Below are 27,353 nucleotides of genomic sequence, written 5' to 3'. Positions count from 1 at the left end.
CCCCTCCAGAGAGCAGATTGTTAAATGTTAACTATCATACCTTTGACTGAAATACACTTTCTCCTCATCCATTTATTGGAATCTTTTTTCTTCCTTCAAGAACCTACTCAGACACCACCTCTTTCGTGAAGCCTTCCTTGAGTCCTCTCACCGAGAGTGATCTCTCCCTCACCAAATTTTCTAGAGTACTTCATTTGTCTCATCTTTGCCCCAATCCCATTCTACCCTGTAACCTGTATGGGCACCTCCCTTCTCCTTCCATCAGAATGTTTATTGAACTGGATTGAATTGAATAAGTAAATGAATAAGGACCGACTTGAGATACCAAGGGGGTGAAGATGGAAATAGAACAATTAGTAGTTTAGGGCATCTCTTTGCAACAGATAAATAAGTCATTTACTTCTGGGATCAATAATAAAGAAAATTGGAAGCTTCTTTGCTTTCCTTTCAACTTAATGGCACCACCTACAGGAGACTGAGAGAATACAAGGAGAAAAAAAGTATTACTGACCTCTCCAGCCTCAAATGTGAATCAGCTGGAAAATGAGCCACTGTAGGGAGCCTTAGAGAGTATCCTTGTCAACCCCATTGTTTTACAATGAGGAAACTGAAGCCCTTTGAGGTTACGAGGCTTGGTCACTTAGTCAGGAAGCATGGGAGGCTAGATTTCAGCCCATGATTTCTTGACTCCACATTTGCTGCCGCCTTGAAAATTTAGACTTCTTTTCTATCTACCACCTCCCCACCCCCCCCCCCAACCCTGGTTTTACAGAGCAGAAAACTGAGGTCTAGAGAAAAAAAAAGGATGCAGTCAGTCAGGATAATAGGTAGTATTTATATAGTATTGTCATTGTTGAGCTGCTTCAGTTGTGTACGACTCTCTGTGACCCCACTTGCGAATGATTTGTCATTTCCTTCTTTAGATCATTTTAAAGATGAGGAAACTGAGGTAAACTGGGTTGTGTCCTGCCAAAGGTCGCATAACTAGTAAGTATCTGAGGTTGGATTTGAACTCAGATCCTCCTGACTCTAGGTACTCTATCCCCTGTACCGCCCAAAATACCATATACATACACATATAGGTAGATACATACATGTCCCATATATATACACACACACACACACAAATATGCATACATATATACATACACAAATATACATATATAAGCACATATACATACATACATACACACATATATACATGATGTAAAATCTCATTTGATCCTCAAAACATCCCTATGAGGTCATTATCTCCATTTTAGAGATGAGGAAATTGAAACTTAGAGAAATCAAGTGACTTGTTCAGAGTTGCACAAATTTCTGAGGTAGAATTTGAACTCAGGTCTATCCAGCCCTTAGCATAGCAGCTGGCACATAGTAGGCACTTAATAAATGTTTCCTGATTGATTTGTTGATTGATTGATTCCAAGTGCAGTACTCTGTCCACTGAGCCACCTAATAGAATAGAAGCTAATTCTCTTGACTCTAGATGGATCCATCCAACTACTTCTCCTCTCCTCCCTTCCTGGACCTCATTTTCTTTTGTGAGATGACCCTTTGGCAGCAATGCCAAATATACTCTGTGTGTGGTTCAGAAGATTCTTCTTCTGTGCCCTCTTCAACCCCACACCAAGGAGTGCCAAAATGTATGAGCCAGTGTTCATGATTCAATGAGGGACCCACTTCACCCTGAGTCAGTTCTGAACAGATGCCCAGGTATTGTGGGAGATGGGGCCTCTTGGATGGTTAAGGAGACCCCAAGTGAGATGATATGGAGGATTAGAACTGCTTGCTCAGAAATATGCATCCCAAACCCAGAGTCACCTCACTCCCCAACTCCTATTAGATTACAAAATGTCTGAGCTAGAAGGGGCCTTAGCAGTAACCAGCACCATTTTACAGATTAAGAACTGTCTAGGAATCTCTCCAGAATGCTAGGAGGAGGAGAATCTTGTCGAACTGAGGGAAAAACCATTCAGAACAGGAAAGTTATACCTAAGGCACTGCAGATTAGTCCAGAGCTTCCAGAGTAGTGTGGAAGGATGGAAGCATTGGGCTGTTGATGGCTGAGTTGTTCCTCAAGAGAGTAAAAGGAGAAAAAGGCTGCAAAAAGGACATCAAGAACGTTGCAAAAGGTGTGGATTTGGAATCAGAGGACTCAGTTTCAAATCCAGACTTACTTACTCCATATGTGACCTTGGGCAGGTCACTAAATCTGTCTGGGTCTTAGTGTCCTCGTCTCTAAAATAAGACAGTTGGACTAGCTGACCTGTCAGATCTAAATTGAAAATCTGCATGTAGTATACTATGCAGGGAGAAAAAAATCCAAGCTTCTTCTAAAGAGGATGAGTTTATGAATGCTGAAGAAACAATAGATAAGGCCTCCACCTTCTCTTCCCTTATGTTCCTCCAAAGGGAGCTGTCCTTTGGTGACTTCTTTCTCCTTTTCCAGCAGTCCTTCATTTTCATTAAACCTGACTGATCCACTAGATCCACTAGAAAGAGTCCTGGGATGGTTGGAGGTAAGGAAGACTGGTTTCTCTTCTCCTCCCCCATGTCTTCATAGATCCAGCACATTTATTGTTCCAGTAATATTACTGTCCCCCATGGGCACATGTTGCCTCTCCTAGGGGTTAATATATCTGCTTTACCTTTCCAGTCTCATTTTTGTTTCCTGCTTTGACCCATTAGCTTGCTAGAGAACTAGGATTTAAGAGTTTCATGCTAGAAACAGCTATGATATAGTACAAGAAGAACTCTCTTTGACATCAGAAAACCTGAGGTTTGCCACAAAAATAGTTGTTTTGGTGCTTTACCACTCCAGGTGTCAGTTTTCTCATCTGTGAAATGGAGATAATAATAACTATTCTATCATTGTGAATATCCAAAGAAACAATGAGTGAAAAACTGTTAGAATAGCAGTTGTGATTGTTTTCTACTGTATTTGTAAGAGAGGCCTATTGGCCTCCTGCATAGAGAGCTGGTCTGAAGCCAGGCAGAGTTGGGCTCCAGTCCCACTGCTGACACTTAATGACTGTGTGACCCTGGGCAGGTTACTTAACAGCTAAGTGGCAGAAACATCTAAGACTTTAAATCCCATAATAGTATGCTGAGCTACATGGGTAAAAGGAGTTTCCTCTATAGGAGCTTCTACCTGGTCCAGGGGTGGGGAGCCTGCAGCCTCGAGGCCACATGGGGCCCTCTAGGTCCTCAAGTGTGGGTCTTTCACTGAATTCAAACTTCAGAGAACAAATCCTTTCTTTGGCCAAGGCCGCAGGTAACCCTCCCCCCCCCCCCCCCCCCCCGCCATAAAATGCCAGATCCAATCTAAATATAGCTCACAAGGTTGTTGTGAGTCAAAGGTGGTGTTGTATGTAAGAGCTTTGTAAACCTTAAAGCGATATAAATGCCAGCTGTTGTTGTCTCTGTCACGAGCTGCATGTGCATTCAAGGGTGCCCAAGGTTAACGTAAGGAGCAGCTGTGTCCACAGCCAGCATTTGGCTCCTCTTCCTTCCTATCAAATAATTATTCTTCAGGGACTGACTGGTATCAAGGGACTTTTGTGCTGAGATCAATTTGAGTCAGCTCTTTCTTTCCTCCTGAAGACATACCTTCTGATCTTTTAAATCTGCGAGAATTCTCTAGCATTTAAGAAGGTATTTCTTTGTTTAGGGAGACACAAAGTAGGAAATATCGCTGTGTTTCCAATACTTTGTTCTTGGCCAAACTGCATTTCTGGTTTCTCCTGGAATTTCTACAGCTGATTCTTCTCATTTTTTTGGGGGGGGGAAGGCAGGATTTGGTTACTTTTCTCCATCTTGATAGTTTGATTTCTTTTTCACTTGGGGTCAATTAAATGGCATTTTGGTGAGCCTGCAAGCAAAGCAAGAGAGAAAGTTTGCAGGCAGTCCCTAAGGTCCTAGTATCTGGTTTAGGAGCAGCTCTTACAGAGGTTGGTTACAGCAGGAGCAAATCTTGCCCCCTCCTCATTCTGCTGAATGGGTGTATCTCACTCAAAGTGAGAATATGATAAGACCTTAGCTTGAGAGGGCCAGAGTCTCACGTTGACTCCAGGACCATCTCCAGTCATCCTGATGAATATCAGGCCGCTGGACCCAGGTGGCTCAGGAGAAGAAAGTGAGGTTGGTGACCTTGCACAACCCTCCCTCACTCAAATCAAAGTCAACTGCAAGTCATCATCTTGATGTCATGGTCCTCTTCGAGAATGAAGGACAAACACAACAACCTATCCTTGCAGTTACTGTGATGAAGGAGGAGGCCAAACAGGGAGGGAATCCCTCCAGATCCATGCAGAGAGAGCCCTCTGTCCTTGTGGAAGGACATGGGAGAAGGGCAAGGGGAGGCCTGGTATCCTTGTGTGAAAAAGGAAAAGTGGATTCTTTCCCATGGAAAGAGGAACAAGGGGAGGTCCCCAGGTCTCTACTGGAGGGCAAGATGGGGAGGACTCTGTATCCCTGGGGGAAAAGACCCTATGTAGCCAAGGGAGGAGAAGAGAAAGGAAGAGGCTCCTTTAGCCCTTATATAAGAGGGATGAAAGAAGAAGGCTCCACAGTCCCTTGATTTGATCAACACGTAAGTATTCATTGTTTACTATAAACAAGACACTGTTCAGCACTAGCAGCACAAAAGAAAGAAGGGAAGAAAAAAAAATTCCTACCCTTGAATTTTCTGAGGGAATGATAGAAGGATATGTAATTTTTGTGGGAATGGGGTATTCCCAGTGTGGGAATTCCTACTAGCAGGGCAGATCACACTCCATCTATGATTTAGTAGAGAAGTCCTAGGGAGTATGCTGAAGCAGATCAAAGTAAGTGATTTGCCCAGGGTCACCAAGATAGTGTCTGAGGCAGGATTTGAAACTGGTCCTTTTGACTCTGAGCTTAGGTCCCTAACTGTGATGTCGAGGTGCTGTTTATAAGCAAGTAAACAGATCAAGAAATGAACCAGAATTTCAGGAGGCAGAAAACACTTTACCAGTGGGCAGTACTTACAAGGAGGGGCCACAGGTGTTGAATCTTGACAGAAACTAGGGATTCTGAGCCTTGGAGAGGTGAGGAAAGCCTTAGTGGACTTGACCATACAGTGAGCTGGAGGTAAGAGATGGAGTGTGGAGGAAAACTTGGCTAGAGTGTAGAGGTTGTGATGGGATCATGGTTCATGGGCCATATTGGTTTTTAGAATTCCACACTGGGGGAATGGAGCCAATTCCATGTGACTAAAGTCCTGTTCTCTGTCCCAAGGATGTGAAAGTAGATTCATTACTCTGAAAGACTTCCATCTGGAATGTTATCCCAGAGCAGGAATTTTTAATGTATTTAGTGTCTTTGATAATTTTGACAATCTGATAAAGCCTATGGACTTCTCAGAGTAATATCTCCAAATATGCAAAATAAAATACATTGTATTGCAAAGGAAAACAGTTTTATTGAAATACACACACATACATATTCACAGATCTCCCTCTCTCCTTCTATGTTCTCAGAATGTCTCTAAATATGCAAAATTAAATACATTGTATTACAAAGGAAAATAATTTTACTGAAACACACACACACACACACACACACACACACACACACACATTCACAGATCTCTCTCCCTCCTTCTAAGTTAAGGACCATTGTCTAGAAGCAATTAGAGATGACTCTTGAAATTATTTGAGCAGTGGGATGACAACTCAGAACCTCTGCTTTTAGAAGGATTATTTTAATAATTATGTGGGAAATGGATTGGAGATGGAGAGAGATTGGAAGCTGACTGTCTAATTAGGAGATTGTTGCAATAATCCAGGCAAGAGGGAGTCTCCATGTCCCTGGGGGAGGGGGGTAGGGAAAGAAGGAAGGTCTTCCTGTAATCGTGAGAGAAAGAAGAGGAGAGCCCTGAGATTCTGTCCAAGACCTGAGAAGAGGAAACTTTTCTGCTCTTGGGGAAGGAAAGAGAGGAGGAGTGCTCCATGTTCCTGAGGGTGAAAAGGAAGTGCTTGTCACAGAAGTACAGGAAGGAGCTGGGACATGTTGTTTTTTTTTTTCCACTTTCTGGGATTGCTGCAGGGTGATGTAACCCCTGCTTTCTGATTGCTTCCTGAGACTTCTAGATGAGTTTTCCCAAATAAATAATTGGGGTCTATGATATTCGTACAAACACATAAATGCAAATGAAGGGGGACTTCATTATGGTTGCAGGCCAAATCCCATTGACATTTACTGCAACAACCTCTCTAGGCCCCAGTTTCCTTATGTATGTAAAACAAAAAACTGGACTAGATTATAGCCCAGAACAGGCTCCCGCATTTAGGAAGTATTCAGCAAAACAAATAAAAATACAATAAAACATAGGGAACATTATATTTTAAGATTAAGTAAATATGCAGCCCTTAGGGATCCTTATTGGCTTCCAAAGCTTTCTATTTGAGTTTGATACTACTAGACAGATGAGCCCTGAGAGTTCCTTCCAACATTAGGTCCCTGGGCCTATGATCCTGTTTTAGCTGGCTTATACAGCGGAAGAAGTTGAAGACTGGCCTGGGAGCCTAATCATGGTTTATTACATGATTTCTGTGGAAAGAGACAGAGATCTAAAGAACTGATAAACAGACTTTCAGAACATAGTCCAGAGGACTAATTTGTGAACTATCTGTGGTTTATCCATCATCTGTCAAGTTTTGTCAGTTCTCTCTATTAGATTTTTTCTCTCTTTCTCTGCTCCATTTATATTACAGTCACTCTTGTGCAGGCCCTCATCACGTCTATGGAAGTGGGCCACTTGCCTGGTCTCTGTTTTGCCAGCCTCTTTCTTTCCCGGTCCATTCTCCATGAAACTGCCCAACTGACATGAAAGCACAAATCTGACCATGTCACTCCCCTATTCAAGAAGCCTTGGTCTCTCTTGATCACCTCCAAGATAAAACCCCACATCCTCTATTTGTTTTTAGGCCTTCACAATTTGGTTTGAACACAGTTGTCCAAATGAACTGCATATTACTACTCCTGATGCACTCTGTTTTAGTCAATCTGGTCTTATTGAGATTCACCACACACAATATTTCATCTTCTGCCTTGGCACAGGGATTGTACTCAATGATAGGATGCCTTTTCTCCTACACTGCATTGTAGAAGCCATAACTCATGTCAAAGCTTAGCTCAAGTGCCATGACTTACATGAGACCTTTCCTGATTTCCCCAGTAGTTCCCCCTCACCCCAATTTTTTGTCATTGAGTAGTTTCAATTGTGTCTGACTCTCCATGACACCAGTCAGGGTTTTCTTGGCAAAGATACTGGAGTGGTTTGCCATTTCCTTCTCCAACTCATTTTACATATGGGGAAACTGAGGCAAACAGGGTTAAGTGACTTGCCCAAAGTCCTACAGCTAGGAAATGTCTCAGGCTGGGTCCTCCTGACTCCAAGGCTGGGGCTCTGTCCACTGCACCACTTAGCTGCCCCAACCTTCCCAAATTATCTTGTACTTGGTGTGTCTATGTTATATAGTTACTAACCTGTACATATGCTATATCCTTTCAGCAGAATATGAACTCTTTAAGGTCAGACTTATTTTTATTTTTAATTTTTTGGTTTTGATATCCTGAGCACCTCACCCGTTATTAGTACTTGTTCATGCCATATATATTTTAATGCCAGCACTGCAGTTTCTTTTTAAGATTCTGACAGAAAGAGCATAGAACTTGGGGTTAAGTTTCAATTTCTAGCCCTGCCCCCTACTGACTATCATCTTGACCAGGTCATTCTACTTCTCAAGAGTCAATGTTTATGAGAGGGTTGCAAAATCATCTTCACTGTGTGTGTGTGTGTGTGTGTGTGTGTGTGTGTGTGTGTGTGTGTGTGTGTATTACCAAGAGTGTCTGAGAAAAGTGTCAAGTATTATATAATTATATGGTGATTCTTATTTATACTGTAAGGTCCCTTTCAGTTCTAGGACATCCTTCCAACTTTAGACTGAGTGCCATTGTTGAACAGACACTGGGTTTGGAGCTGAAGGATCTAGGATAGGTTCAGATTTTGATTTTGTCACTATCTCTCTCAACAGAGGGCTCTTAACCTGGGATATGTGAACTTAAAGACAAAACAAAAACAAAAAAACCCCAAACCTGAATTTTAATATGTACTTGTTTTTCTTGGTAATTTTATACATTTTATTTTATACATCTAAAAATATTCTGAGAAGGGGGCATAGGTTTCACTAGCCTGCCAAAAGGTCCACGATAAATAAAAAGGTCAAGAACCCTTGATTATGACTTTGGATGAATAACTTAGTGTCTCTGAACCTCAGTTTCCTTGTCTTTAAAAATGACCATATTGTACTTGGTGACCTCAAAGATGTCTTTCTTTTTACCCTATCACGCCAAAACTGTGAATCATTTGGTGGTGGTGGTGCGGAAGGTTATCTTGGTAACATTTGCTTGTTCCATCAATAAATCATTTTAGAGAGTTACATTCTGTTGTAAAGGGGGTCAGGTCTCAGAGTAATGAATTTACTTTCAAAACCTTGGGATAGAGAACAGGATTGTAAGTACATAAAAGACTCTCCAGGTCTAAACTCCAGTGTGGAATTCTAAAGATGACCTAAAGAACAGAATGGGGGTGGGGAGTAGAGGAGGGAGAAGGGACATAGTTCTAAAGCACAGTACAGCACTCAAGGCCAGGGAGAATGAGGTGACTTGGAATTCAGAACAATCTAGGATTCTGGCAGAATGTGGTGACTCAATTCTAAAACAAGAGAACAGAGATCCAACAGAATGAGGAGGGTCATTGGATAGACCGTGGCCTGGGAATCAGGTGAATGGAGTTCCTGTTCTTGGTCTCACCCCTTGCTTGCTTGCTTGGGGCAAGGAACTTAGTCACCAGGAAACCTCCTTTTCTCATCTGTAAAATGAGGATAATGAGATCTGACTCCTGCCTTCCTCTCCGCAAGGGTAGGAGGGTTCCTGAGATAACCTCAGCCAGTCCTTTGATCTCCTGAAAGGAATTCTTAATTGCTCAGCTGAGTCCTGGCACTTCTGAGTGAAAGTTTTATGACAGAAGATTCCCACAGACTCCCAATTTACAGACTCCCAGGTTTCCAATTATAGATTAGGCTGGAGAACACTCAGCCAGGATATCACCTTGAACTTAAGTCATTTCGGTTTCCCAGGGATGCAATGTCTATCTCTCATTTATATGGCGTCTCTTCTATTAAGAGCTCATGGGTCTCAATGACAATTTCACTCCCCTCCCCAAAGCTGTCAACAATCATTAATATAGTGCCGGTCAAGCATCTGAATTGGAGGCAGCCCTGGGTTTGAGTCCTTCCTCACTTCACTTCTCCCTGGTGAAGTCCTTCACCCATAAATTTTGTTGTTTAGTCATTTTTTCAGTAATGTCCATCTCTTCATGATCCCATTTGGGGTGTTCTTGGCAAAGATATTGGTGTGGTTTGCCATTGTTTCTCCTCTCACTTGTAAACCAAGATGGTTCAATTAGAGCAAGGGATCTTCACCCAGCATCCATGGAGCTCCAAAGAGTCTGTGGAGACTTTTCAGGGGCTCTGTGAACTTGGATGAAAAAAATACGTTTATTTCCAAATAACTGATTTCCTTTGTAACCCTATGTATTTAAGAGCCAGGTTAGAGATTGGTGTGAATAATGAACTGCATGTAATGGTCACATGTTTTTGAATTCACACTGTTTGAAAGTTATGATAATTTAAAATATGGTAATTGGTTTTAACCCAATGGAAATATACAGTGTGAATGTGAATACTTACCACTTTAGGGGAGTCATTATTAGCACTAATGAAGACCTAACTATATTTTTTTTGCATTTGAAAACATTATTCTGAGAACAGGACTATGGAGTTCACCAGACTACCAAAGGCATCCATGACAAAAATTAAGAACTTCTGAATTAGGTAATCTCTGAGGTCTGTTTCAATGATCTCTATGCTAAGATCCTCAATGCTGCAAATTTCTATGTAGAGTTGTTTGGTGATTGAGAACCTGCTTGGATCTGCTTTATGTTTGGAGACTGTGTGGTAGGATGGATTGTGGGTTTGCCTGAGAGCAGATAGCTGCCCATCCTTACCACAGATCCCCAGAACTCTCAGGAGTTCACGGTGATGCAGTAGGCATCTAGTGCCCTGCGTAGAAGTCAGTTGTTTTGAGGTCTTGGGAAAAGATGTAAGAGAGATCTTGTTTTTGCCTCTGGGCAAAAAGGAAATACTGAGAAGCAGAACATAAATATTATTGCATGAAGCCTTGGTTATCATAAGCTGTTGTTGTCACTATTTCTAATCTGATCATTTATCTGAATCAGTGGATGGATCATACTCCTCATATGTAGACAAACAGAAAAGTCTGAGAAATCTAGTTATTGCTGATGATGTTTTAAAATAAAAATAGCAATTAGAATTCTCTAAGTCTAGGATCATAGCTGGGATAATGAATGGTAAGAATACTGGCTGGTTTCAAGTCCCAGCTGTAATGACATTTAACTATGAGATTTGGGCAAATCATTGGGGCTTTCAAAGCTTAATTGTCCACATCTGTGCAATGGAAATAATACTACTTGAGCAGCCTGTTTCACAGGGCTCATGTGAGGAAAGCACTCTTTATATTGTTTAATTATGAGCTATTATTTTTGTTGTTCAGTTGTGTCTGATTCTTCATGCCCAATTTTGGGGTTTTCGTGGCAAAGATACTGGAGTGGTTTGCCATTTCCTCCTTCAGCTCATTTTACAAATGAGGAAACTGAGGCAAACAGGGTTAAGTGACTTGCCCAGGGTCACACAGCTACTAAATAACTGAGGCCAGATTTGAACTCACCAAGGTGAGTCTTCCTGATTCCAAGCCCCATGCTCTATCTTCTACACCCCCTAACTGCCATACACACATTAAAATCCTACTCTGATGTCATCATAGTTTGGAAGTTAAGAACAAAAGAATGAATGAAAAGGCACATATTAAGTACTGTGTGCCAACCACAATGCTAAATCCTGGGGATATACACATAAAAGCAAGGCAATCCCTAATTTCAAAGAGCTCGACTAGCCTTTAGGATAAGGTAGCAAGACAGATAGCAAGCACAGGGAAGATAGTAAGGCCCCTGTCTTATGAGAACAATTGTAATTGGTAACATATAAGATTAAAGGGTCATAGATTCAGAGCTAGAAGAGACCATAAGGTGTATCTCTAATCTTCCCATTTTATAGATGGGAAAACTGAGACCCAGGGAGCTTAGGTGATTTTCCCTGAATAAGTGGGAGAATTCAAATTTGAACTCAGATCATAGAAGTAGTGGCATAAGTGGCCATGTCTCCCCCTCAGCCGGGAAGTTGGATGCATGAGGGCCAAAGGCCATCCAGAAAGGGGAAGGGGACCTGAGGGTCAGAATATAATTGCTGCTCTGTGTTCCTTCCTGCAGGGGGTATGGTTGGGGAATCAGTAGCCAGTCAGGAGGGGAAAAAAGAAAAGAACATTGGTAGCAGAGTTGAGGAGAAACGAAGATGCCAGAGGGATCTGTGGACAAAGGTGGGCTGGGAGAGTGAATTCTTCCCCATGGATTCTAGCAGAGACTTCTTTAAGACTATGCCAGCATAGTACTAACCATTGCAGAGCTTACTTTGCAGCAAAGCTTCCAAAGATGTGTTCAGTTAGACTGAATCTTCATTGCTTAAGTTAAGAGGAGCTCATTTCCAGAAAGCTGGTCGCCATTTTCTAACTTTAATGACCTCTGAAACTACCAATTAATGTATGGAAGGATGGATTGCAATCTATATCAGTGAAGGAAATATCCATATCTATGTAAGCATAGCTCCTTGAAGAACTGAGATACTATTATGTCCCAAAACCAGAATTTTCTTAAGTGAAAGAAATAGCATGGTTAAATATTATCTCTCAAATCATGGTCAAATTTTCTAAATTGGATTTCAAGAGTCCAAATAACTATTGTCATCATTCTTGAGAGGCATCAGGGTGATAGTGGAAAGAGCACCAGACTCATATTTGAGTCCTATACCAGATGCATACAACTAGATGGTGTATCCACATGTAGAACCATTGGTTATAGATGGACCTGCTCTAGCTCTACCCACATAGCCCATAAAATATCTGTAAAAAATGACTCTAAACAAATTTTAGAGCAGCAGAAGACACAAAACAACAGAGTGAAAGAGATTTCCAGCCCAAGACAGCCTGGAATGCTAACAGGAAAGGTCTATTGCACCATGCTCGGAGTGGAGAGCAGCTCAGCCTTGGCCAGGACAGGAGCAGGCTTCAGGGCATAGAATCATGGGCAGCAGCTGTGGTTCCCAGATTTCTCAACTCACAAACACCAAAGACAGCTTCAAAGGTCAGTGAGAAAGCTCTTTCACCTGGGTGAGAAGGGGGCAGGGTTTGGCCATGATCCCAGCCCCAAGACAGTGGCTGCCACTGGGTCAACAGTGTCCATTTTTGAAGCTCTCAGCCTAAAGACCCTGGGGGAATTGAAAAGCCGATCTGAGACTTGATTCTGAGGAGTGGTCCTGGGGTGAGGAGGAGTATGGGCATGGTGGAGCTGGTGGAGACTTTGGAGAGGATCCTGGGCAGAAAAGTTTGTGGTTGCTTCCAGATCAAAATGCAGGCCAGGAAAGGAGTAAACTCCTCTCTCTTGATTGTGCCACCTTGGAGGAACTGAGAACTTACAGGTCCCTTGAGTATACCCTCCCCTTGATTAAGGACTCAAATGTCAAGTAAGTAGCTGGGAAAATGCCCCCAAAAGGTAAAAAAATAAGACTACAGAAGGTGACTTTCTTGGCAAAAAGATATTATCTTCCATGCTTTCAGATGAGGAAGAACAAAGCATACTATCAGAGGAAGACATCAAAGTCAAGACTTTTACATTAAAAACCTCCAAAGAAAATATGCAACAGTCTCAGACTATGGAAGAGCTCAAAAAGGATTTTGAAAATCAAGTAAGAGAAGTGGAGGAAAAATTGGGAAGAGAAAGGAGAGTGATGCAAGAAAATCCTGAAAAGTGAGTCAACAGCTTGCTAAAGGAGACCCAAAAAATGATGAAGAAAATAAAACCTTTAAGAATAGATTAACCCAAATGGCAAAAGAGTTTCAAAAAACCAATGAGGAGAAGAATGCTCTAAAAAGCAGAATTAGTCAAATGGAAAAGGAGGTTTAAAAGCTCACTGAAGAAAATAGTTCTTTAAAAATTAGAATGGAGCAGATGAAAGCTAATTACTTTATGAGAAACCAAGAAATTACAAAGCAAAACCAAAAGAATGAAAAAATAGAAGACAATATGAAATATCTCACTGGAAAAACAACTGACCTGGAAAATAGATTCAGGAGAGACAATTTAAAAATTATAGGACTACCTGAAAGCCATAATAAAACAAAAAGAGCCTAGACATAATTTTTCATGAAATTATCAAGGAAAACTGCCCTGATATTCTAGAACCAGAGGGTAAAATAAATATTGAAAGAATCCACTGATCACCTTCTGAAAGAGATCCAAAAAGAAAAACTTCTAGGAATATTGTAGCCAAATTCCAAATTTCTCAGGTCAAGGAGAAAATATTGCAAGCAGCTAGAAAGAAACCATTTGAGTATTGTGGAAATACAATCAGGATAGCACAAGATCTAGCAGCTTCTACATTAAGGGAACAAAGGGCTTAGAACATGATATTCCAGAAGTCAAAGGACTCAGAATTAAAACCAAGAATCCTCTACCCAGCAAAACTGAGTATAATACTTTAGGGGAAAAAATGGTCATTCAATGAAAAAGAGGACTTTCAAGCATTCTTGATGAAAAGACCAGAGCTGAATAGAAAAATTCACTTTCAAACACAAGAATCAAGAGAAGCATGAAAAGATAAACAGGAAAGAGAAGTTATGAGGGACTTACTAAAGTTGAACTGTTTACATTCCTACACGGAAAGATAATATTTGTAACCCTTGAGACTTTTCTCAGTATTTGGATGGTTGGAGGCTTATATACATATAGATAGAGGGCAGAGGTTAAGCTGAATAGGAAGGTATGATATCTAAAAATGTAAAATTAAGGGGTGAGAGAGGAATATATTGTGAGGAGAAAGGGAGAAATGGAATGGGGCAAATTATCTCTCATAAAAGAGGCAAGAAAAAGCTTTTTCAATGGAAGGGAAAAGGGGGGAGGTGAGAGGGAAAATGTGAAGCTTACTCTCATCACATTTAGCTTAAGGAAGGAATAACATGCATACTCAATTTGGTATAAAAATCTATCTTACACTACAGGAAAGTAGGGTAGAAGGGAATAAATGGGGTATGGGAGATGAGAGAAGGGAGGACAGATGGGAGAAAGGGGTAATTAGAAGTAAACACTTTTGAGGAGGGACAAAGTCAAAAGAGAGAATAGAATAAATGGGGGGGTAGGATAGGATGGAGGGAAATATAGTTAGTCTTTCATGACATGACTATAATGGAAGTCTTTTGCACAACTACACATGTATAACCTATATTGAATTGCTTGCCTTCTCAGTGGGGATGGAAGGGAGGAAGGGAGAGAAGTTGGAACTCAAAGTTTTAGAAAGGAATGTTGAAGATTGTTTTTGCATACAACTGGGAAATAAGAAATACAGGTAATGGGGTATAGACATCTATCTTGCCCTACAAGAAAAGAGAAGATGGGGATAAGGGAAAGGAGAGGTGTGATAGAAGAGAGGGAAGATTGGGGGAAGGGGTAATCAGAATGCATGATGTCTTAGGGTGAAGGGGAGAGATGGGGAGAAAATTTGGAACTCAAAGTCTTGTGGAAATGAATGTTTAAAACTAAAAATTAATAAATAAATTTAAAAAATAAAAAAAAATCCAACTGTGCTTGTTAATGACATATAATGGGTGTGTCAAAAGATTGTGACTGGAAAGAGAATGGACCAAACTGTCCCCTCATCGGAGGATATGTCCTGCACTAATTTTATAAAAATATCTTTCTCTCTGTCTCCCATCTCTCTCTTTCTTCTCTCTCTCTCTTTCTTCTCTCTCTCTCTCTTTCTCTCTCTCTCTCTCTCTCTCCCCCCCCTCTCCCTCCACCCACTCTCCCCCTCCATCTCCCCCCCACTTTCTCTTTCTGAAGGGTGGAGTTCACCTTGGCCAAGGCGTTCAGTTCCTCTGAGCTCTACTTTAATAAATTTCCTTGGTACCTTTTTGTGTTTCAAGCTTGTGTCTAACATCTTGGTTCTGCTCATTTCACTCTTCATTGTTTTGTGTAAATCTTTCCATGTTTTTATAAAATCTAATAGTAAAATCTCAGTAGTATTTTGAGGATAAAATGAAACAATTTTTGGTTTTGCAAACCTTAAAGTGCTATATACATACTCTTTTTGCTATTTCTATTTATTATTGTTGCTATTATTATTATTATTTGACATCAGAATGGTTGCTTCCATTTTCTGAGCCTTGGCTTCCTGATCTTTAAAATGGAACTACCTGTACTAGCTTTACTCATGTCACCATCACAAGGCAGTTTGGAAGAAAGAACCTAGCCAACTCTGAAGTCCTATATAATTGTGAGCTATCATCATCATTATTGTTGTTAACCTCATTACCATTATGACTGTCCTGGTGGGTGGAAGGAGGGGAAAACCTATTTTGTGAACCTCTCCCTTAAGTTTAAAACATTTGTATCTAGGTGAAATCTGGTTAAAAGGAACATCAAGGGAAGACTTGAAGGAGAAGAAAAGAGAGTGAGATACCACAAAAGATAGCAAGCAGCCTTTGAGGTATGTACAAGTTGAGGCTGGGGGTGAGGGGGAGTTGGGTTGAAGTTAGTTACCACACCCTATCCTTGCCTGGATTTCATACATATGAGCCCCAGGCTTTTTAGAACCTGTCACCACTGAGGTACCTTCTTCTAGAATTCCCATCTCCTGCCTCCTTGGAACTGCATGCCCATAGATCCTTGAAGTACTGGACCAGTGGTGATAATTCAGACTAAAAATACCCTAGGGTTGTCTCTGATTATCAGTGACACCATCAGTTCTTTATTGAATTTCTCTGCCTTGTACCAGGTGCCCTGTCCCTATATGATACTAGCCTAAGTCTTCCTGACTCTAAAGCTGACTTTCTATCCTCCACACTGCCTACATAGTATACACTTAATACATATTTGTTGAATTGCTATTGGTTGGTTTTTCACATGCACAAGTCAATACTGAACAAGGCTTTGAAGGAATAGGAAAAGTCTGAACACATTCTACCTACAGGGAGAGTCAGCTTTTTAAAGGAAATTCTGGGCAGTTTTCAGGACTGGGGAGGATAAAAAAGTACTTAGGGGTAGGAGTGGGATGAAAGGAGGTTGGATGAACCTGGAATAGATAAAAAGAAGTGAAGGAAGCTAGCAGGGTATATCAAGCCCCATTCTATACCTTGTTCACTACTCTCTCCCTTCCATCATAACTATGGAAATTATTTCCTGGTGGCAGTAGGAACTCTCCCGCAGAAGAGAATTCAGGAGAAACAGAAGGATGGAGCTCCACTAGTCTTAAGGACTGAAACAAATCAGAGTATTGTCTTTTTAGCTCAATGCCCTGTCACTGCCTTCATACTGCAACGCTGGCTCCTTCCTATTGACCTCCTCTCTTTGCTGTGCACAGAATCACAGAATGAGAAGGAATCACCCAGCCTTCTGGTCCAACCCATATGTAAACAGGAATCTCTTCTGCTACATCTCCAAAGCATAGTCCTTGTCTGAAAACCTCCAAGGAACTCATTGCCTTCTCAAACAGCCTGTCTGCTGTCAGATAGCTCCAACTTCTAGGAAATTTTTCTTTATATCAAGCCTAATCTGCCTCTTTGTAACTTTCACTCATTGCTAGTTGTTAGAACTTTGCTAGACTATGGCCCCTGTCCCACAGATAGAAGTAACTTGGTTGTTGGTGAGTCATTTTTCAGTTGTGTCTGACTCTTCATGACCGTGTTTGGGGTTTTCTTGGCAAAGATACTGGAGTAGTTTGCCATTTCCTTCTCTAGCTCATTTTACAGATGTGGAAACTGGGCAAAAAGGGTTAAGTGACTTGCCCAGGGTCACACGGCTAGTAAGTGTCTGAGGCCGGATTTGAACTCAGGAATATACATCTTCCTGACTCCAAGCCTAGCCCTCTCTGCATCATGACACTACCTAGTTACCTGATGGAAGTAATTAGAATGACTTAGTTTTGTGAGTACATCTACCTTTCTTTCCTCCCCAGGAACCTACTAATTTCCTTCTTCTCTTGGTTATTTTTGGTGTTGGTACATTTGGGAAAAAAAAATTCCAACACCCTTTGCCTCTTTGAGCATAAAGCAGGGTTACCTCTAATTGCAATTGCCATTTCTATGTACCTTATCATTCTGCAAAGCACTGATTTTCCTGAAACAATAATGTGCTTCTATGCCTCTGAGGGACTAGTATAGACATTTGAGGAGCTAGGTGGCTGATAGAGTAGACTAACCCATGTATTTGATACACCTTTTTAAAGTGAACCACCAATAATTCACATACTGTCAATAAACTTTGTAGTATTAACTTTAAGGAGCCAGTCACTATATTTCTATTCCTTGAGATTTAGAACTGGGCCAACTTCTTCCTGGTTCTGTGCTCTGGGAGAACTAGAACACCTATTATTCTTTCAAATAGCAGATTTTCAGATATTTAATGTCAGTTATTAGGTCCCAGTAAGTCAACAAGAAACCTATCAATCATAAAGCTTTTATTAATCACTCACTATCTGTCAGGAATTATGCTAGGTAAGACAAGACCAAAATGATATAGCTTCTACCCTCAAGGAGTGTACATTCTATCAGTGACGCGTGTGTGTGTGTGTATGTGTGCGTGTGTGTGTGTGTGTATGTGTGTGTGTGTCTGTGTCTGTGTCTGTGTCTCTCTCTCTCACTTTCTGAATCTCTATCTGCATATGGGGCAGTTAGGTGGTGCAGTGGATAGAGCACCAGTGCAGGAGTCAGGAGGATCTGAGCTCAAATCTCACCTCAGACACTTGACACTCACTAGCTGTGTGACCTTGGGCAAGTCACTTAAGCCTAGTTGCCTCATCCTGGGTCATCTCCAGTCATCCTGATGAATATCTGGTCACTGGATTTAGATGACTCTGGAGGAGAAGTGAGGCTGGTGACCTGCACAGCCCTGCCTCACTCAAAACAAAGTCAAGTGCAAGTCACGTCATCATTTCTCTGTTGGCGTGGTCTTCTTTGACAATAAAGTATGAACACATACATCTGTATATATATGTGTGTGTGTGTGTGTGTGTGTGTGTGTGTGTGTGTGTGTGTGTGTATGCATATAGATAGCTGTAGATAAATATATGCAAAATATATACAATATAAGTATAAGGCAATTTGGTGGGGAGGCACTTGCAAATGGTAGCACTAAGGAAGGCTTCTTGTAGAAGGTAACACTCGAGTTGATCTTTGAAGGAAACAGGATTCTAAGAGATGGAGGGAGGGGAGAATGCATTCCAGGGATGAGAGACAACTAATTCAAAGACAAGGAGATAGGAGATAAAATGTTGTATATAAGGAACAGTAAGAAGCCTGATTTGAAAGGGATTCACAAATAATAAGGTTGGAAAGGAAGGTTGTGGCCAGGTTGTGAACAGCTTGTCAGTATCCTTCCTGTGTAGGTTCCAGAACTGAGCACAGTACTTGAATTGTGACTTGACCAAGGAAGTGGAATTTCCGCTTCCCATGTTCTGGATACCATGTCTCTTAATATAGTCTTAGATCAAAATCAGCTTTCTAGGCTGCCATATCGTACTGTTGATTGGTATTGAGCCTGTAGTCCATTAAAACTCCTAGATTTTTTTTCACAGGTGTTATTATCTATCCATGTCTCTCCCATCTTGTATTTGCACAGGTTATCTACCCTTGGCTAATCTAGTTTCTGCTGAGTTTTGACTCAGTTGGGTGCTCATTCAGCTTGAAGATCCTGGATACCAACTCTGCTTCCAGCTTTAGGTAATTCTACCATGTGGACCCTTTCAGTTTTATGATCTATATTCCTTGATCCTGACCTCTGCTTCTCAGCTGACTCATACCAGGCTTCCATCTTCACCCTTGGTCCCACTAACTGGTTCTGGAATATCCCAGTTAAAACCTCTCCCTTGCCCAAGCCAGAGGGGCCATGATCAGCAACATAGAACCTGGGAACCTGCATCTCTTGCCAGAGCAGTACAAATTGTAGGAGACTCTAGTATGACTTTTTAGCCATGGACAAGTCCATTCACCTATTTATATTTCTGAGTTGTCTGCTTCTATAAAATGAGAAAGTTGACTTGACAATCTGTAAGATGCTTAGTGGATCCATGACCCCAGGCAAGTCACTTAATCTTTATAAAACCTCTCTTATTTCATCCATAAAGTAAAAATAAGAACCTCACCAGGTTTGTGAGGATCAAATGAGGAAAACTCATTACAAATCTTAAAGCACTGGATAAATGTGATCTGTTATTGGGACCATTGTCATCATCTGAGTCTACTTCTGTGATCCTAAGTTTTCTTCACCTTCCTTTGAGGTCAGGGAATGGGGTTTGGAGGACTGGGAGGAAAATGAGGAATTTTAGCTATGTCTCCATCCCTACACTGTGCTGAAAGGACAGAAGTCCCTTACGTTGGCCCAGGATGTGTCAGAGCTGAGATATTCCTCCCCAAATAGTTATACTCTGTGGAGTATGTTGCATATGGAAGTAATACTGCTATTATTCCCATTTTATAGGCAAGGAAACTAAGGCTCAGAATGATTTATTCACCTAAAGTCATAGACTAGAAAAATGAATCAAGATCTAACAATAATAATAGTAGTAGTAGTAGAAGTAATAGTAATACTATTAGTAGCTAATACTTAACAGTGGTTTGCTATGTATTTTTTCCTTGTAACAACCCTGGAAGGTAGATTATATTAGTCTTCCTAGCCCAGAATGGAGAGGCAGTTCCCAATGGGCTTAGTGCAGCTATAGTCACCCAAGGTGACTGTATATGTCTCTCCTCATAGAGAAAATGGGCACCCAATGAGAATCCAAGTTATTCAGCTACTTTTAAAATGATTGTCAGGACTTCCTTGTGTCAGAAAGAGTCTGAGATTTCTCCATGAATAATTCATTTTCCTGGAGGCTCAAAGACACAGTTAAGAGAGCAGGGTATATTCTTGCACTGACCTTTTCTATTTTCAGCGATTAATTTCCTCACAAAGGATATTGATTGTTAAGTCATGCAGGAGGACTTTGCTAAAGGACACAGAGAGACTAAATAACCATTTTTCTAGGATAAAGGGAGCTGGCTCGTGGTTGCCCCTTCCTAGAAATGACATAGAATGGTGGAATGATAAAATAAAGTTTAGAAATAGAAGGAAACAGATCATCTAGTCTAGCACCTTTATTTAAACAGAAGAAAACTGAGGCCCAGAAAATTCAAGCATCACAAAGCAAGTAGGTGACAAAGTTGAGACCAGGACTCCTACCACTATCTACCACCAATCTAGCAGTCTTTCTAATATATCATGCCATGGTGGAATCTAATACATGGTCATGGTGGGATCTAAGAACAGAGGCCCTCCTTCTTCACATTTTCCTTATTCAACCTAATTAACTGGAATTTCCATAGAATTAGTCATTGCTTTGGGAAGAGTTATAAGGAAGAAATATTGACATTATAACAAATCTTAGTAACATATAATTAGTAGAATGTAAATTCCTTGAAGGCAAGGACTGTTTCATTTTTGTATTTGCACCCATGGCACCCAGAAACGTAGTTTGTGCATGTTTTCATTCATTCATTCATTCATTCATTCATTCATTCATTCATTCATTCATCATTTCTGTCTCTGTCTCTCTCCCTTCCTCCCATTGTCCTTCCCTCCCTTCCCCTGCTCCTTAACACCTCCCCTCCCCTCTCTGTCTTTCCCTGTGGGGAGAGTGACTAGGGTGATCTAGATCAATGATTTCACTAGAATTTGAAACTTCTAATAAGGAAATCCTCTTTCCCAATGCAGATCAGCAGTCTTTCTGCACCAGAATCTTAGGGAGTTGCTTGGGGACAACTGAGAGATGAAATAACTTGCCCAGGGTCATCCAGCCAGAATGTGTCAGAGGTCTGAAGCAAGCTCCTGACTCCCAGTCTAGCTCCTTCTCCATTATTCCATGTTGCATATAGTAGATCTTTAATAAATGTTATTGACTTACCCAGTTGGCTTATCATATTCTCCAGCTAATACCTAACAAGGTTTTTCTTTTTGCCTTTTTACTTACTTTTTTATCAAGTACATTCAAACAAAATTTTTAATGTTCTTTTTTTTTTAATTTTGAGCTCCAAATTCTCTCCTTCCCTCCCATTGAAAAGGCAAGCAATTTGATATAGATTATACACGTGCAGTCATGAAAAGCATTTCCATATTAACCACATTGCAAAGGAAAATGCAGAAGAAAAAACCCCAACAACAACAAACAAAAAACCCCCAAGAATAATAAAGAAAATCAAAGAAATATGCTTTGATCTTCATTTCAACTCCATCAGTTCTTTCCCTGAAGATGGGATAGTAGTTTTCTTTGTGAGTCCTTTGAAATTGTCTTGCATCATTGTACTGCTGAGAATTGCTAAGTCATTCACAACTGATTATCACATGATGGAGGCCATCTCCAGTCATTCTGATCTATATCTTTCCACTGGAGCCAGATGACTTTGGAGGAGAAAGTGAGTCTGGTGACCTTCCATAGCCCTCCCTCACTTAAATCCAATTCACCTACAAGTCATGGCACCATCTTCCTGATGTCATAGTCCTCTTTGAGAATGAAGGACAAGTAACAACCTACAATCATACAACATTGCTATACTGTGTGCAATGTTCTCCTGGTTCTGCTCACTTCATGTAAGTCTTCCCAAGTTTTTCTGTTCCTCATTTCTTATAGAATGATATTAGAGCACAATTTTCCTCACAATCATAGGCCGCACCTTGTTCCGCCATTCCCCAACTGATAGGCATCCTCACATGGGGCAGCTAGGTGGTGCAGTGGATAGAGCACTGAGTCAGGAGGACCTGAGTTCAGATCTCACCTCAGACACTTGACACTTACTAGCTGTGTGACCTTGGGCAAGTCACTTAACCCCAATCGCCTCATCCTGGGTCATCTCCAGGCATCCTGATGAATATCTGGTCACTGGATTCAGATGGTTCTGGAGAAGTGAGGCTGGTGACCTGCACAGCCCTCCATCACTCAAAACAAAGTCAAGTGCAAGTCATGTCATTATTTCTCTGCTGGGCATGGTCTTCTTTGGGCAATGAAGGATGAACACACACACAGGCATCCTCTCAGAATTTCCCGTTCTTTAGTAAAGTTTGTCTTTGGGGGGAACTGGAAAGGTCTAAACATGGGTTGCCTATAGTGGAAAGTACTTCAGAAAGAATTCTGGGCAATGTTGGGTGGAGTGAGAACACAAAAATGGCCTGAGAGGAAAAGAGACCTGGAAAAGCAAACCTCACTTTACTTATGTCTCAGACAGGGCTGGCCTTGATGGGGACCCTTTATTAAAGAGCATGGCAACGAAATGGCTTTACTTCAGCCAGCATTACAGACTTAATAGGTTGGAAAGCTGAACTGGGCTCCATAGCAGGATTCTGGCTGCAGAAGGCATTCCAGTCTGGCAGCTTCCAGCAGCTGACAGGACAATGAGGAATCCATTCCAACACTAGAAGGACTGCTGATAGAATTAGGCCTTAGTAGCTAAGTGAGTACTTCATTGTGGCCTGACCCAGGCTGCTCAGCTCTAGAGGTTTCCAGACTTTGAGTGCTACGCACTGGTATGAACAATCCACTTTGATATAATGCTTTACAATAGTAAAGTAAAAACCCTGTGAAATAAGGAGCTTTACTAGGGTCCTATGGACTCCTAGTTTATTTTATTAATCTGTAATATGGGAATAGAAGAGATGTCATGGTATAAGTGAACAGAAAGCTGGGTTTGGAGTCAGGAAGACCTGGGTTCAAGTCTTCCATGTGACCCATATTGGCTGTAGTTGGGAAAGTCCCTTAACCTTTTGGTGCCCCAGATATGAGTCTTCTACCTTTCTTTGCATTCCCTAGCAATGACTGCCATATAGTAGGCACTTAATAAATGTTTATTAATCAACTGACTAAGGATAGGTGCTAATATGCATTGGTAGAAGGACTTTTCTTCTGTGGTATTCTCTATACCAGTAAAAGCATAGGCATGGTACAAAAATGATAATCATTGATTTAGAGCTGCAAGGAACCAGAGCAACCATTTAGTTCAATTTCATCATTTTATAGATAAAGAAACTGAATCCCAAAGACTTAGGCAAGTGGTATGAGCCAGAGGTGGAACCCGAGGTCAGAATCTCTGATTCTTTTCACTGTCTCATATAAGAGTTGTGAAGAATGTGCTTTTACGTCTTAAGGTGTTAGTATTGCAATGACTGCATTTCAAGTTGAGATCTACTTTGATTTTGCAGAGAAACACAGACTAAAGAAGGCTCTATCTCCCTGTCATGGTTCTAGGGACACCCCGAGTGGTTCAGAATGTTTTTCTCTAATGTCCCTGCGCTGCTTCCCTCCCTCAACTGCAGTCAACTAATTAGCATCAATTAGACTTTTCAAAGAAATATTTACTGCAAAGATATAACAAGACAAATATTTCCTTCCAACACTTACAGGCACATTCTCCCTTATTCCACTTTGGTCATTGAGGATTCACACTTAAATATCATTTCTACATAATATCCCATCAGTTTTACTTCTAAATGCAGCATGGCCAGTGGGTGGACAGTTGGCATTTCTGATTGGTTTGGCATTGGATAGTTGGCATTTCTGGATTGGGTTGGATTGGTTGCTCAGGACTTCATGCCTCACTGTCTGACTTCTGGCAAATGTTGGCAGGGATTTCAGTTCCTCGATTTCCGGTGACTTACTCTTCTGACCTTTTGGAGCTCACAAAATCATAGCCAGCTCTGATCTCCATCACCTGAAAAAAAGAAGGATGAACTCAAAGAGACAAAGAACAGAGGCCCACATTTATGGGTCATGTGTTCATTTTGGATGGTGAGGGCCCAAGCTTCTCGCCATCCAGAGGCTTACATGATTCTCTCCTTAAGCAATGCCAGGGAGGAAAAGAGCAATAGTAGCAAAGCTCTCATGTTGACTCATTAGTACCATTTGAAAGCATTCCAGTTCCCAACGCCTTTGACTACAGTCAACAGTCTATTTCTTTATCATGTAGTGGGCAGCTTGGAAATAGAGAGTATTTGTCCATGCTCCAGATCACAGACAAGTGATGGACTTTCATGTTTGATGGACTGTAAGGAGGCCAAGGTAGTTGGATTGTGAAGTGCATAGAGGCGAGTCAGGTTTAAGATGGCTGGAAAAGTAGGAAGGGGGCAAGTTATGAAGAGCTTTAAATACAAAAACCAAAGGAGTTTTAGTTGTAGCTTAGAGACCATAGGAAGCCACTGGAACTCAATGAGTAGGGATATGGCGTGATTAGACCTACATTTGAGAAAAATCACCTTGACAAATGAGTAGAGGAGGAATTGGAGTGGGAGAGGCTTGAGGCAGGAAGACCTGTTAGGAGACTATTGCAATAGTCCAGTTGATGGACAGCCTATTCATTCCACTGATATCTCCATGATGTCAGGAGAAAATGGGGAAGTTTTCTTGTATGTTGAGTGGTGCATTGCAAGGGATGAACAAGCACGGAAGGGCAGTAATGTGCATTGTTGGAGGGAGTTTTCACATCAATGAAATCACAGATCCATCTTAGTATTTAAATGTATTTGCATACATATGTTTAAAGTAGACTTCATAATTTGTGTTATACATATAGGGATACAGACATGTATGTACACTTAAATATATGCATATATGAGTATCTTAATTTCACATATATATATATAAACTGCCTTTACTCACATATATGCATATACATATAGATACCTATATGTATATGCACACATGCATATATGTTTGTGTGTGTCAAAAAGAGGTAATTTATATATTAAATGGAGGCAATTTGGCATGAATGGAATAATATACATCACTTAAATACACACACGTATATATGCATGTATATACATACATGTAGGTACATGTGTGTGTGTTCATCCTTCATTGCTGAAGAAAACCATGCCATCAGAGAAAAGATGACATGACTTGCACTCGACTTTGTTTTGAGTGAGGGAGGGCTGTACAGGTCACCAGCCTCACTTCTCCTCCTGAGCCATCTGGATCCAGTGACCAGATATTCATTAGGATGCCTGGAGATGACCCAGGATGAGGCAATTGGGGTTAAGTGACTTGCCCAATGTCACACAGCTAGTGAGTGTCAAGTGTCTGAAGTGAGATTTGAACTCAGGTCCTCCTGACTCCTGCACTGGTGCTCTATCTAGCTGCCCCCTGTGGTTACATATGGGTTAAATGTAAGATATGTACATGTATGTATGTGTGTGTATATTGACATAGATATAGATTAAGGGAACACCTGATCTTTTGGACACTGGAGACTGCTTCTGGAGGGACATGTGCTCTGGCTCAGTCTGCCTTTGTCCTAAGCTCTGGCTTAGTCCTTCTGAAGAAGGTTCATTTTGGGATGAGAGTCATCTTATTGATTTCTATGGACTTGTGCTCTGAAATGACAAAAAAAATCCCTTACACCATGCTCCTACTCAATAAACTCCAATGATTCCTTATTACCTCTAAGATTGAATATGAAATCCTCTTTGGCATTTAAAACTCTCCATAACCTGACTCCTTCCTCCCTTTCCAGTCTTCGGATATTTTGCTGTTTTTCATGTATTCTATAATCCAGTGATACTGTCCTACTTGCTTTTCTGTTCCTTCCTATCTCCCATCTCCCTGCCTTTGCACTGGCAGTGCCTCTATGCCTGGGAGGCTTTTGATTTTCACTTCTGCCTCTCATTTTTCTTGGCTTTCTTTAATTCTCAGTTAAAATCCCATCTTCTGCAAGAGGTCTTTTGTAGACTCCTTATGCTGCTAGTGTTTTCCTCTCTAATATTACCTTTGGTGTACTCTCTCTCTATTTTGTATATATACAAGTTGTTATTATTGTTTTTAAACATATTTTCTCCTTTATTATCTTGTAAGCTCTTTGACAGAGAGGCTGTTTTTGCCTTTCTTTGTAACCTTAGCACTTAGCCAAGTGACTGACCCATGGCGAGCACTTATTAAATGCTTGTTGACTTGTTATCTCTGTACTTGTGACAGTGGAGAGAGTGATAGAGGATTAACAAGAAGAGTTGCCTATTTAATAGACTTTGAAAAAAGTCTATCCACCCATCATCTATCTATCTATCTATCTATCTATCTATCTATCTATCTATCTATCTATCTATCTATCTATTTCAGAAAATGTCTGTCTTGGCTCTGTCTTACCCCAACTTCTCTCCCTACCATTGAGAATGAAATAAAAACAAAACCTGTTACAAACATGTATAGTCAAGCCAAACATATTTCTGATTTGGTCAATAGACTTTTAAAAGAAAGATAACATTCAATATTATGCTCTCTCTTCCTATCTCTTGAGTATGTTGAGACTCCTCAAGATCTTCTTCAAATTTCCTGAGGTGGGGAGAGAACTTATTTCCCCTCTCCCCTTCCCTCTGTTAACTTTGGAAGCTATCAGCAAGCAGCAGTGGGTACATATGTCTGTCTAAGTGAGCCTGAGACTGAATATTCAGTTACCTCCTCATCATTTTTTTCTTCTCTGAGCACATGTAATTGAACAAGGATAGATGTTTCTAGGCTTGGTGTCAACCTTAGGAGTTTGAGAGGATGGGAGCTTCTGTGTCTGGGACCTGTTTTTCAGCTGAAGATGGGAGATACACTGTGATGGTATAAGGACTTCTCAGAGGAAAAGATGACCACCACCAGGATGAGCCCAAGGTATGGACTGCTTGCCCAGGAGATATAGACCCTGTCTGCATTTCCCAGACAGTATAGGCCTGAAGCCAAAGTATAAATGCTTGTTTAATAGTCCCACAAAGGGCATGCAGCACAGCCCAGGAAATGTGGAGCACAGACTGACATGGCAGGGACAGGACCCTGAACAAACTTCAGGGAACCACCAGCAGCACCAGTTCCCAGATTGCTCAATCCATAAACAGCTTCAAAGGTCAGTGGGAGGGCCCCTTCTCCCAGGAGAGGGGAGCTTGATCTGGGCCCCCTATAGCGGCAGCTTCCATTTTTGGGGCCTTCCATCTTGAACTCCTGGGGGAATTGAGCAGCTGATCTGAATCTTAGCCCTGAACTGAGCCCTGACAAAGAATTCAAAAGTCAAGTAACAGGGTGGGAAAATACCCCCAA

General features: G+C 41.1%; 1 long non-coding RNA gene across 1 annotated transcript in view; it reads left to right on the top strand.

The window, feature by feature from the left end:
• LOC140498237 (uncharacterized) overlaps positions 1-19,807 on the top strand; it is a 72,055-nt gene extending 52,248 nt beyond the window's left edge. The window contains exons 3-4 of the long non-coding RNA XR_011965032.1: positions 15,668-15,758; positions 18,887-19,807. This is a non-coding gene — a long non-coding RNA (uncharacterized lncRNA). The remainder of the gene's footprint in view (positions 1-15,667; positions 15,759-18,886) is intronic.
• The last annotated feature ends 7,546 nt before the right edge of the window (positions 19,808-27,353 follow it).

The sequence above is a fragment of the Notamacropus eugenii genome, chromosome 4 (genome assembly GCF_028372415.1).
Source record: "Notamacropus eugenii isolate mMacEug1 chromosome 4, mMacEug1.pri_v2, whole genome shotgun sequence".
Taxonomy (NCBI): domain Eukaryota; kingdom Metazoa; phylum Chordata; class Mammalia; order Diprotodontia; family Macropodidae; genus Notamacropus; species Notamacropus eugenii.
The sequence above is the reverse complement of the archived record's forward strand: the minus strand, read 5'-3'. Positions and strand labels throughout refer to the sequence as shown.